This window comes from Canis lupus, chromosome 26, assembly GCF_048164855.1.
Source record: "Canis lupus baileyi chromosome 26, mCanLup2.hap1, whole genome shotgun sequence".
In the NCBI taxonomy this organism is placed as follows: Eukaryota; Metazoa; Chordata; class Mammalia; order Carnivora; family Canidae; genus Canis; species Canis lupus.
The window spans coordinates 14,437,175-14,449,309 of NC_132863.1; positions in this window are offsets into that span (position 1 = coordinate 14,437,175).

The window sequence follows — 12,135 nt, forward strand, 5'->3', positions numbered from 1 at the left end:
GAGAGAGAGAATGCACACTTGTGCAAGAGTGGGGAGAAGCAGAGGGAGAGGGAATCTCAAGTGCACTCCCTGCTGAGTGTGGAGCCTGATGTGGGGCTCAATCAATCTCATGAGGCACCCAGGTGGCTCATTTGGTTGAGCATCCAACTCTTGACCTTGGCTCAAGTCATGATCTCAGGGTGGTTTCTGCAGATAAGATTAAACAATAAACATAAAATAATGTTGATAATGGCATTTTGACGTTTAATACAGGTATGTGTAGCTTAAATAATACACACATGCTCTAATTTAACAGAGAGAGAGAGACCTGGTTGTGCTTTTTCATTTTACTGAAAAAGCTTGTCCTCAACTAAAAGAACCAACAAAGAAATTCAAAATCAAACACCTTTAAATATTATTCCATAAATTCAACCTCCTGACTTTACAAAGCTTCTAGAGAAGTAGGTCAGGGGGAAAATTCAAATTTTCTATTGTAATTACAATTAAAGGACTGTTATTTTTAAAGGAACATTTAATAAAACTGAATTTACATATACCATTTAATGAATGTGTACATTCAAATTTTCTCAGACACATTATTTATATAAAGTTAAATTAATTTTAGAATTATTAGAAAAAAACACAAGTTTAGACTTTCCTTCCTGATAGAGAGTATGTTTTCAGAGGACACACTAGGGAGGGAGTTTCTCTGTTTCCCTTAAAAATTTGTTCTATCAAAAATTCCTGTAAATTTTTCAGAGGTGGCAGAAACATAACATCAGTACAAACCAATTATCCTTTTGAATCATTGCTTTTAAATTTTCTCCACTGTATGATTTTACAAAAGAGAAATATATCCTACTTTCACTTTTAATTGTCTTTAATTTCCCATTAGAACATCATTCCTTTGGCTAAAATATTGGGTTTTTCATTGATAGTTGATGCAGTGGCCTATGCTAACATATAATTTCCTGTCAGTGAGGTATTAAGATCTGCTGAAAAAATTGTAATAAAAATAATTCATTCTAAAGAATAGGTTTTGATAGGAAAAGGGAAAATGAGGTATTAGAGATTTAATGAGAGAGATTTTAACAAAGGAAGCAATCCAGAAATGGTTGGGTTTTGAGAAAATTATAGCAAACCTCATCTACTTTGCAGGCTTAAAATTCAAGGGGCCTGCTAGTGCGAGACCCTGAGGTCATAAATTGGGATTGTAGCCTTTCATGACCCTTGGTGTGAAACCTGGGATGATTTTAAATGTAAACTGATCTCAGGCTCAAGACTATACGAATATGGGAAATTCACTCATCCAACACTAGGATCTTGGGTTCGTGTCCTAAAGTAGATTTATGTAAAAATCAGTAGACCTAGAACAAAAGTTATGGTGGATAACACTGCTTTAATACATAAAAAGGTTTGCTGACATACATTTTTATCGATGGATAGGTTTCTTTCTTTGTGCAAATGAGATCTTCGTTTGGACTGCCAAACATCACACTCAACTCTTCATCTTAAAGTGCCCCCCAAATATATTTCCAATAATTTAAAATACATTTTAATTCAGCAGCAATCAAGGTTTCAGTCGATTTAAAACTACTGCCGTGACTCCTGAAGCAAAATTATACATTTAATATCTCTTGCCTTTCAGATCAGCAAATCCCAGAAGACTCGCTATAAATCTCTCGGCTTCCATCCCGTAATGACTTGGGCAGAAACATTCTGAATTAAACGATGCTGTGACGTGATTTATGTACATCTGGACTTTCAACCCAATGGCTTCCCAGCACTCTATCAATCTTTATAAAGTCCTGGCAATATACTTGAAAAGAATTGCAATGCAGTGAGTTAAAAGCGAGGCCTGGATTTTTGCCAATGTGACAAGATAAGAAGCTGTGTGACCTGGCCCATGCTGTGAAGCTGGTGCCGGAGAAATGATTGCACTTTGGGCTCAGAAGCCCCCTGAGCTCTGCTGCTTGCCCTCTCCAGTCAGCTGCCACAGCTTGAAATGACTACTGCCGGGAAAGGTTAGGAGAAACTTCAATGCTGGGGCTTCTTTGATATTTCTTTCATGACATTAAGTTGAAGCTGCTGGAGCATGGCTTGCATTTTAACCCTGTTAATTTATTCAGATTGGTGCCTCCCTAAACCTATACAATATAATTCAGCAAGCCCGCGGATTGTATTATTGTTCCCAGTATAAGGTAACTCTTACTCCCTATAAGGGGATTAAACCTTCCAGGCCCATGGACCGCAGGCTTGACTATGTGACTTGGTTTGGCTAATGAAATGTAGTCAGAAATGCTAGATGAGCACTGTGAGCAAAAGCTCTATGAGCTGTTGTGGTATTTCACCATCATTCTTTTCCCAGAGGCAGGTCCCAGATGGAGGCTGCTCATTCAACCTGAGTGGGCTCCAGATGAAAGAGCCCAAGCCAACCTATGATTGACATATAAAATGAGCAAGAAGAAAATTCTGTTTTAAGATACTGAGATTTGATGGTAGTAGGTGCCTTTTGTTACTGTAGCATAACTCAGTCTAAGCTGAGTGATAAAATCAGTATTCTTTATAGAAACTATAATAACCTACCAAACATGAATAAACCAAAAAAGCTCAGCAAACTTTTGGCCAATAAGAGTGTTGTCTTATTTCTTGTGATTTGGATTTCTGTACTCCCAGTCTATCCTTTTTATTTGTCCTTTGAAAAATATTGGAGATTGGGCTTGTTGCTTTCAGGAATGCTAGATGCCTGCACCCAAAGGGATCTCTCACTTTCCCTTTTTCTTGACAGAATGGAGGTAGGTCTGGACTCTTAAAGTCCAGAGATATCTCTCTCTCTTACCATTTATCCCCTGATGGCAGCAGTATGCCAGTCACAGTAAACTTCTCAAGTGAAAGCTGATGTCTGGAAAAATTCCTGGGAGAACAGGATAACTCAAATTACTGATCAAGTGCAGAGAAGTATCTGTGGTAGACCAGCTAGACTGGTACAGACTAGGGAAGATGTAATTTTTGGCAAGTCTAGGGTTGTCCAAATCAAAATGGAATGTAATTTGGGGAAGGCCACAAATCATGAAGACCTTAGTTCTAAATTCGGTACCATCTTTAATAACTTATAAACTTCAATGCCTTTTTTATCCCTAAAAATAATGATTGAATGATTGCACAAGTCAGCTTGACTGGGTTTTAATTCCAGCAATGCCAATTACTAGTTGTAAATGCTTGGGAAGCTACTTAAACTTTTCTGTGCTTAAATGGGTTCTGTCAGGAAAGGAGGACAATAATATGACCTATCTCATATGGTCATTGCAAGGATTATACGTGTTAATAGATGCAAAATGCTGAAATCGTTCTATAAGTATTCAATTATTTAAGCTAACTTCATTAGCTACCTTGCCTATCTCTAAAGGCTATAAGACTATGAGTTGCCTAAAAAGAACTTTATGAAATTTATAAAGCATTATTTTTGTTGTTTCTTATTTCACCTTGCTGTACAACATGACTATTTTTTTGTTGATTGTGATTCTTTGAGGGATAGCGATAATTTAGGATGCTAACTAGATTCATTCATGAGGCCAGTATTTTCTTGTGAGACCACTGGGGTAAAAAACAATTTGTAGGGGATCCCTGGGTGGTGCAGCGGTTTGGCGCCTGCCTTTGGCCCAGGGCGCGATCCTGGAGACCCGGGATCGAATCCCACGTCGGGCTCCCGGTGCATGGAGCCTGCTTCTCCCTCTGCCTGTGTCTCTGCCTCTCTCTCTCTCTCTCTCTATCATAAATAAATAAAAATAAAAAAAAAATAAAAAAAAACAATTTGTATCCACAAATCAGTCTTAAAATGCATGCCAAATGTGGTAGAATTTCCACAATTTGGTTGATTATTTGTGTCAAATATTTATCCCAAGGTGACTTCCTTTCTGAACCTGGGCCTCTATTCAAACCATGAAGACTGATTTCAGAAAACTAACGTTAAGATGATGAATCCTATCACAAAGGAAGAAAGAAAAAAAATCCATTCGCTGTGCATAATTCAATGCTGGAAAGATTCTTTGCAATTTATTAACTACCTACATTGCCCTCTTTCTCTCCCCATGGCTACTGCTCCTTTTGAGAACTATTCCAAATTTTACAAGACTTTACTGAAACTTTTCTGTCATTTTATTTTGGGAAGTTAAGGAATTATTTCATTCTAAACCACCCCCTCGCCCCCCCCACCCCCACCCCAATTACTGTGGAATCATTTTACCAAAAGTTGTCGAAATCAGATGCCTCCACCCTGGAGCTTTCCACTTTCCTCTATTTTTATTTATTTATTTTACTTCCTCTATTTTTAAAGACCTCTGTCACAGTGTGTATTTACTTCTGCATGTGGGTTAAGATGTCTTTTCAAGCTAGGTGAGAAATGTCAGAGGTCTATTGAAATAGATATCCTTCCTTATGACAAATGTATGAAATGGACATGGCATTGGCTTGGGACACAAAAATTGAATACTTCAACTCAATGAGTTAATGACAAAGTGATGGTTCAAGCTCAAACAGGAAGTATGAGGAAATGATAATGCCACCTCTTGAAAAATTCAGAAACTGGGGGTATGTTCTTTTCCTGTGTTCTTTCTGGTATTTTTCCCAGAGCATATTCTTCCTTTTGTCTTTTTTGGGGCATTCCACATAGCAATAGCACCACCTATTGACCTATTCCATCTGCTCACTTGCTGTCCTGAAGATTTTGCTAACTGCTCCCCTGACAGGTATGAAGAATTCAGCTTATGGTGTCACTGTTACCATCCGACTCGACTCTTGTTTTCTACTAAGCAGCTTTGTTCTACAGCAGCTTTACGGTTAGTTCAATAGCTCATGGCTATTAAAAAGAAATTTTAAGATATGCCATTTCTTAGCTCCTAGACTTTTTCAAAATTTTAAATTGTATAAGTACGATAAGTAACAGATTCTTCCGTCTTTCTCTTACAGTCAGTATAGTGTGAATAAATGAGCCATCCCAGGAGGCATATAAAGTTAACTGCTTAATAACGCTGGCTAATTAACCCAATTCAGCTTTACGTCTTTAACCTCAAGTATTATTTCGGCTTGTAAGAACAGACATAATAGACTTCAAGTTATGGGTTCCTTTTAACTTCCTGTGTAAATGGATCTAGAGAGTGTCCTAGGTGTGTGTGTGTGTGTGTGTGTGTGTGTGTGTGTAATCTTGGAAGAGAATCTTGGAAGAGCCTTATAAATATATTACTCATGAGGGTAAAGATCCTGCTTGCAGAGGGCATGGAAATTCTCTTTTATTCCTATCTTTGCTGAATTGTGAAATCGATTGACCAGACTAAAAATAAGTCAAGATTGTTTTAAAGTTGGATGTAAAGATCTCCTGACCAAGATTGACTTCTAAAGAAATAATTAAAGTGAGTTCTTACAGTCTCACCACAGCTTCCTGATGTTTGGCTACATATAAACAAATGTCTTGCACATAAGAAGGAACTGATAAATATTTGAACAACAAGGGAAGAGAAGAAGGGATAAGTACAAGGACTATCAGACCATAGTGCATGAACGTCAAGCCCAAAGTGGAGCCTGAGAAGGGTATCCATGTGTGTATGTTGTCCTGAGGGAGACCCCTTAGGTAAAACCCGTAATGAAGGGGATGAAGTAAGATAGCAAGGATGTGACCTTACTTAAGGTCTAGTCTCACCTCCATCCTATGGCTGAACTCTGGAGTATAAGCCACATCACAAATGTGTATCCTCGTATTGGTCAGTCATTCGCTGTATGTTTGTCCCTGGTTGCTTAGGGGTAGACTATAACTCCCTGGCAATAAATCTCTTCTAAGAGTTGAGGGCACTTCTCTGGAGAGGGAGCAGCTGGTCACCTTTAGTACATTAGTATCTAATATTCATAGCACCTAAGAAATGGGCACTCTGTTTCCTCTGGGGCATCCAGGTAAAGGCCTTCTGGGTGGGACTCTAAAAGTGTACTTCCACACTGCACCCTTTTGGTTTTAGTTTTATGTTCAAATGCATTCAAGTACACCATCAGTCATTTTAACTTTCCTGTTGCAAGCTAGGTCCTTTATTTCTATTCAACTCTGAATTGATTGGACTTCATCTTCAAGAATTTCCTTTTCCCAAACAGGATTTATGGGCATGATGGCTTGTATATTTGGAATGTTTTGTCTTTACACTTGAAGGATAATTTAGGGGGTATGAAATTCTTGAGTCTCACTTTTTTCTTCTCAGCTTTTCATTAATACTACTTTAGCCTTCCGTTATTATTTCCAAAGAAAAATATGAGGTAAACTAACTTTTCTTTTGTATGTCACTTACCTTTCCTGCCTGTGATTCCCATGTGATTTTTTTAATCCTTAAACTTCTGAAATTTCACCAGGATATATGTTGGCGTCTATGGTAGACAGAGTGGTGCTCCCCACTCCCACCCCAGAAGATGCCCACATCCTAGTTCCTGAAACTTGTTATATTACATGGAAAAGGACCTAAGTAAATGCAGTTAAGGATTTTGAGATAATGAGATTATCCTAGATTATCCAAGCGAGTCCGATTTAATCACAAGAGTCCTTTAAAACATCAGAGAGAATGTGTGAGGATGGAAACTGAGTCAGAAATGTGAAATCACTGCACTGCTGGCTTTGAAAATGAAAGAAGGAGGGATCCCTGGGTGGCTCAGCGGTTTAGCACCTGCCTTTGGCCCAGGGCGCGATCCTGGAGTCCCGGGATCGAATCCCAAGTCGGACTCCGCATGCATGGAGCCTGCTTCTCCCTCTGCCTATGTCTCTGCCTCTCTCTCTCTCTCTGTGTGTGTGTGTGTGTGTGTGTGTGTGTGTGACTATCATAAAAAAATTAAAAAAAAGAAAATGGAAGAAGCGGCTATGCATCAAGTAATTCAGGCATCTTCTAAGCTGGAAAAGGCAAGGAAATGATTTTTCCTTACAGTGTTCAGAAGGAATGCAGGCCTGTAGACACCTTAATTTAGATCAGTGAAGCCCATTTTGGACATCTGACTTCCAAAACTCTAAGATAATAAGTTTGTGTTGTTTTAAGCTGCTAAGTTTGGGATAATTTGTTACAGCACCCATAGGAAACTAATACAGTGTCAACCATTACTTCATCTCCTTTGTATGTCTTCCATATCTATCACCTCTTCCTACATTCCTTTTATTTCCTTTTTTTTTTTTTTTAAGATTTTATCTATTTATTCATGAAAGACACAGAGAGAGGCAGAGGGAGAAGCAGGCTCCCGGCCAGGAACCTGATGTGGGACTTGGTCTCAGGACCCCAGGATCATGCCCTGAATAGAATCAGGCACCCACTGGGCCACCCACATGTCCCCACAACAATCATTTTCTTTGTTCTTTTTCATTTTGTTTTGTATGATATTCTCAAACCTGACCATTGCAATCCCAATCACATTTTTAGTAGGGATGTTTCAATGTTTGTTACTACTAATATGCCCTTTGTTTCAATAATGCTTTCATATTTCTATTCCATTTTTTCCTTTGACTTGACCAACTAATTTTTCATTTCCTTCTGTTGTCTTGCAACATCCCTGAACTTGTGCACATTTTGATTCCAGGCTGTGTTTTCTTTTTCTTTGTCCTTTCTTTCTTTTTTGAGTCATCATGGTGCATGTCACTTCTTTTAAAATATGGAGAACTATATGTATCCCTGGGATTCCCTTTGTGGGATATTTTTCTTCATCTACTTTTTTACTTTGTTCTTTCCTACCCTCGTTTTTATTTGGTAATATCTGCCAAGAGGTGTCACACTTTGTTAAAATAACATTTGTTAAGTGGAGCACAGGGTGCCAGTGGCAAGCTGCTCAACAGGCCACAAGAGAAATAGAAATAGAGAAGTTTGTTACTCATAGGCCCTGGAGAAAGAGCAAAGCATGCTTCTAGGAGTCTCACGTGGTGAGATCAAGGTAGGGTGCAAAAGTGAGGCAAAATATGGGGCACACACCTTTATAAGGTTCCATAGGTGGGGTGATTTAGGTTTTCCAGGCTAAGGCTGGATTGGTTAATTCAAACCCAAACAGCAGGGTTTTATCTAAGGGGCACAGAAAGCATACTGGTACTGGGAGGCAAGGCCAACTGTTGATCACAAGGATTATGGGAAAATTACATCATGAACTTACATTTGCTTGTAATAACTCTGAAGGTTACTATCTAGCATGTACTTGCATGAGGGGCTAGTATCCGTTTAAGGTCGCTGCAGGCCACCTGACCAAACAAAATAGATGCTGAGGTAGCAATGCCCTGGAGTAACCTAGCTAAACTCTGTGAACAGATCTCAAGCTGGTCCCTAACTCTCATTTTGAATAGAGACAGCTATCTGATGGATAATACTATGGCGGGGCGGGGGGGGGAGGGGGTTGTGAGGAAGAAATAAATGCTCTGGGACAATCTGTGGTTCTACCAAGATCTGTTATTTTCAGCATCCTCTCAAAAAATATGTTTGTCCTTGGGCCTTACAAGTATATCCCACAACTAAATACCTGAAATCCAATTTCTCATTAGAAATCCACACTCTCTCTCTTCCTTTAGCATTGCAAGGAGAAGTCTTGCATATGGTATCACCACTGTGGTAATGTATTGCCATTTTAGTGCAGATTTGATAGTTTGGGGTATTATATTTCTTAGTCTGATTTGAGGTTGTAGCTCCTTTTTTTAAAATGCATTTTTAAAAGTTTGTTTATTTAAAATAATCTCTGGGGTACCTGGGTCACTCAGTGGTTGAGCATCTGCCTTTGGTTCAGGTTGTGTTCCCAGGGTCCTAGAATCAAGGACCTGCATCAGGCTCCCCACAGGGAGTCTGCTTCTCCCTCTGCCTATTCTCTGTCTCTCTCTCTCTCTCTCTCATGAATAAATAAATAAAATCTTTAAAAAAAAAAAAAGAAAAAAGAAAGTAATCTCTACACCCAATATCAGGCTTGAATTCATGAACCTGAGATCAAGAGTTGCATGCTCTTCTGACTGAGCCAGTCAAGCACCCTCCCCCCCTCCTTTCTTTTAACATTTAAAAAAATAGGTATATAATTCACATATCATAAAATTCATCCTTTTAAAGTATAAAATCCACTGTGGTTGGGTTATTATTTTTTTGTATATTCATGATATTGTATAGTCAACACCACTATCTAATTCCAGAGTATATTATTCCCCCACTCAAAGAAACTTTATACCTGTTAGCAGTCACTCCCAATTAGATTTCCTCCCCCAAGTCCCTGTAAACCACTACTCGACTGTCTATATGGATTTGCTTATTCTGGACATTTCACAGAAGTGGAATATTACAGTATGTGATTTTCTATGGCTTCTTTCACTTCACATGTTTTCATGGATTATTCATGCTGCAACATGAATCGGTACTTTATCTTTATTGCCAAATAATACTTCATTGTTTGGATATACCACATGTTATTACTTCACTCATTTTCTGATGGACATCTGGATTGTTTCCACTTTTTGGCTGTTATGAATAACGATGCTATGAACTTAGCAAACTTTTGTATAGATATGTTTTTAATTTTGCAGTGTACTCTTTTCTTTTTACGGATGGAAACTTTCCCTCTCTGTTAGTCTTTTTCTGGTGTGTTTCAAGAGAGAAGTGAAATTAAAATGCTTTTACTCTTCCAATCTTAATTAGAAATACTCATCTAAACTACAGTTATGAAAACTAAGGTCCAAAATCTTACATAAATTGCTCAGCAGCACCAGACTGTTAACAACAGAGCCCAGAATAGAGGTTTTCTTGACTTTTTCAGGGTGCTTTATTCCCATTTCCCCTTATGTTTCCATAATACCTTGATTCCTTTTTTCCCTGAAATTCTTTGGTTAGCTATTGCTGCATAATAAAATGCCTCAATGATATTGATATAAAACATCAGCCATTTATCAAGTCTCGTGAGCCTTCAGGTCAACTGAGTGGTTTTGCTGATTTGAGCTGGACGTGGTGGGGCTCCCTCATTCATCTTAGTCAGCTGCTGGTTTGCGAGGTGGTTTATTGATCGTTGCTATATTCTTTGACACATTGGGGATCTTGGCTGGGATAATTTATCACTGTTCCTCATGGCCTCTCATCCTCCAGTGCACTAGCCTAGACTTGGTCTCATGGGAAACTCAGGGTTCCATAAGAGAGAAAAAAACACACAAGTTTTCTTGAGGCTCAGACCCTGCATACTATAATTCTCCTGGCCCAACGAAGTCGGAAGGTCAGATCCAGATTCAAAGGTGAAAGTAATAGCTTCCACCTCACCCTGGGAAGAGCTGTAAGCTCACACTGCGAGGGATGTGGATTTGGGGGGTGGAGGGCAGCGGGGGTTAGGGGGTGGGGAATCGGGGCCATTTTGCAATCACTCTACCGCAACCTTGTACTAAGAATTACCTTTTAATGCTTATATAAAAGTTGACAAGGAAGTAACAGAAAATAGTTCAGAGAAATACAAAATTAACACTGGGTATAAACTTCTTACTGGAGTAAAATACCTATTCAGGGCTTTCTACAAACCTTCTCTTCTAGACGAACCAGTATGCCTGCTGTCTTCAAATCTACTCCCTCAGTCTTCTGACCTATACCCCTGTTTTGGTGGTGACTGATCTACGGCATGGCCTTTTTGCCTTTCCAAATTTTTCCCATGCTTCGAGTCTGGCTTCAGACTCTCATTAGCATCCAGAGCATTCCTCTCATAACACATTCATATAATAAATTTACTTGTCTGCCCACCATATCCTGTCCCACTGGACTGAAAACTCCTTGAGAACAGAGGTTTTGCCTAATGCAACTTTGAATCATCTAGCTCAGTGCCTAGCACATAGAAGCAGTGTAACAAATGTTTGTGGAATTTATAAACTAATGCACCCCCTTCAGCACATTGTGATTTTCTCCTATGAGAAACCTTTCAAACCTATGGATGATGAATTGTCTTTATCATTCACTGCATACTTTTCCCTTTGTGATATATTCTATATATGCATATGTATACATACATATATATACATACACAAACACACATATATCTTTATGTATATATACACATATGAATACATATGCATACACACATATTTTTATGTCTTATGTGGTTATTCTATTGCTGTTTAGCCTAATTAACCACCTCATCATAAATAATACTTTAAAAAAAAGATTTTATTTATTTATTTGAAAGAGAGAGAGAGTTAGAGAGAAGGAAATCACAAGTAGGGGGGAGCAGCAGAGGGAGAAGGAGGAGCAGACTGCCCGCTGAACAGGGAGCCTGATGCGAGGCTCCATGTGGGGCTCCATCCCACGAGACCATGACCTGATATGAAGGCAGATGCTTAACTGAATGAGCAACCCAGGTGCCCCATCATAAATAATACTTTTTTATTAAAGTATAGTTTTTAAAAAAATTTTATTTATTTATTCATGAGACAGAGAGAGAGAGGCAGAGACACAGGCAGAGGGAGAAGCAGGCTCCATGCAGGGAGCCCGCATGGGACTCAATCCCGGGTCTCCAGGATCACACCCTAGGCCGAAGGTGGCACTAAACTGCTGAGCCACCGGGGCTCCCCTATTAAAGTATAGTTGACATGCAATATCTTATTAGTCTTAGGTGTACAATATAATGATTCAACATTCACATACATTATAAAATGTTGTCTAGTTGCCATCCATCACCATACAGTTATTACAATATTATTGACTGTATTCTCTAATGTTACTGCCTACCAATCAGTAAGGATACATAAGCCCTTGCAAGATAAGTAAATTGTGGATCAGAGAGCTTAAGACACTTGCTCAAACTTCACTGCTAGGTAGTGGTGGAACTAGATTTCAATTCTAGGTCTGTTGAATGTGAAGCTATTATATATTTTCATTAAAACTCTTCAAAGTATTTGCCTTACAACTAGAAGTTTGTACCTCTTGATTTGCGGTTATAAGATAAATACATTTTGGAAGTGTAATGTACAACATGATGACTATAGTTAACATTGCTGTATGGTACATTTGAAAAATGTTTTAGAGATTAAACCCTAAAAGTTGTTATCACAAGAAAAAGATTTGTAACTATATGAGGTGATGGATGTTACTAAACTTGTGGTAATCATTTTGCAATATATGGATGACAAGTTACTACACTGTAAACTTATACAATGATTATGTCAAT